Source organism: Otolemur garnettii, unplaced genomic scaffold, assembly GCF_000181295.1.
Source record: "Otolemur garnettii isolate 467f Iridium unplaced genomic scaffold, OtoGar3 scaffold00151, whole genome shotgun sequence".
Lineage (NCBI taxonomy): Eukaryota > Metazoa > Chordata > Mammalia > Primates > Galagidae > Otolemur > Otolemur garnettii.
In genome coordinates, this window is record NW_003852546.1 from 433956 (window position 1) to 435721 (window position 1766).

The following is a 1766-nucleotide window of genomic DNA, read 5'->3' on the forward strand; positions in this document are numbered from 1 at the left end:
CCGGCACCCTAACCACTGAGTTAAGGGCGCCTGGCCTCTTTTGGTAGATTTCTAAATTTTTGACAGTCTAGTTCAAGTGTCCTCAAACTACAGCCCACGGGCCACATGTGGCCTGCCTAGGACATTTATCCAGCCTGCCAGTTTTTGCCACCGCTGCCTGTCCTGCTTAGCAGCTGACTAGTCCCGGCCCTCCAACAGTCTGAGGGACAGTGAACTGGCCCCCTGTTTAAAAAGTTTGAGGACCCCTGCTCTAGCTGGTATGAAATAAATCACAGTTTTATTTAGCAATATTCCGACTTCACTACCTTTCCATTTATGAGCCAGTCTTCTTTGTCTATCACCAAATCTTCACTCAACTGCTCACTTAAGAGACTATCTTAAGTACTTACTATGCGTCTGACACTGTGATAAGCACAGGAACTCTGCCTTCCTGAAATTCACAATCTAGTGCAAAGAAAAAGAATTATCAAATAAGCACAAGTACAAACCGTGGTAACATGAAGGACATTAGCAGCAATCTATGAAATTTAAAAGACCAATTCAGTTAAGTGGGAGAGTCAGCAAAACCTTTCCCAAGGTACCATTTACATTCTAAAAAATGAGTAGGACTCAATCAGCTAAGTTACTATTTATAAAAGCCCGTGGCAGCTATAAAGGTCCAAGCATCACCACCATTAATAAGTGCAGACGTATTCTCTTATCTTTAATAGATGCTCTAGCAGATATAATGTCTGCCTTGGGGCCCTTCCCCAGGCATCATGAGGCATTAGTGAGAGACTGGTTTTCTCCTACCTTCCTTTGCAACATTAAGACTATTACTCCTGCACTGTCTGCACTGCTGGTTATAGCTGGTTATACCAAACTATATCTGCCAACCCAGTTATCTAATTTTGTTGGGGGGGGGTTGGTTTTTTTTTTTTATTTTTGGAGACAAAGTCTCACTATGTTGCTCTCGGTAGAGTGCCATGGTGTCACACTTCACAGCAACCTCAAACTCTTGGGCTTAAACGATTCTCTTGCCTCAGCCTCCCAAGAAGCTGGGACTACAGGTGACTGCCACAATGCCTGGCTATTTTTTTTTTTTTGGTTGTAGTTGTCATTGTTGTTTAGCAGGCCCAGGCCGGCTCAAACCCACCAGTCCTGGTAGGTATATGTGGCCAGCGCCCTAACCACTGAATTATGGGCACCAAGCCTAATTTTGGTTATTTTATTTAATCTCATTCTGTAAAAATTCAATAAGAAAAAAGGTGGGGTGCTTATGAAAGTATTCAATGTCATTATTATAAAATCAACAACAAAAACAATCCAACTACTGTCTCAATAATAGAGGACTTGTTAAAGAGTCAAGAGACAGTATAGCAACATGAAAAACATTTGTGACAAAGTTTTCTAAAAGTATAATACAGTATTTTATCTACAGTATGGACAAATGTAAATAATGGTATATTAAGGTATGAAGGTTGTGGGTGAATATAGGGGATCTGATTTATTGAAATAATTAGGGACAAACGTTTCAAAGCTCTTCGCCATTTTGACTCAGCCTCAACTTTTTGTGCCCTCAAACACTCATCTCCAAATACACTGAGATATATGCAGCTTTTTGAACAAAACACGATCTAGAGACATCAGAGTTAAGAGCTATTCCTTTAGAGTCAGACAATCCCAGACAATCCAGCCTGAATCTGCCAGGGGAAATACTATCTTGGGTGAGTTAATGTACCTCTTGAGACTCTCCTCTCCCATTATAAAATAAGGATATAATATGT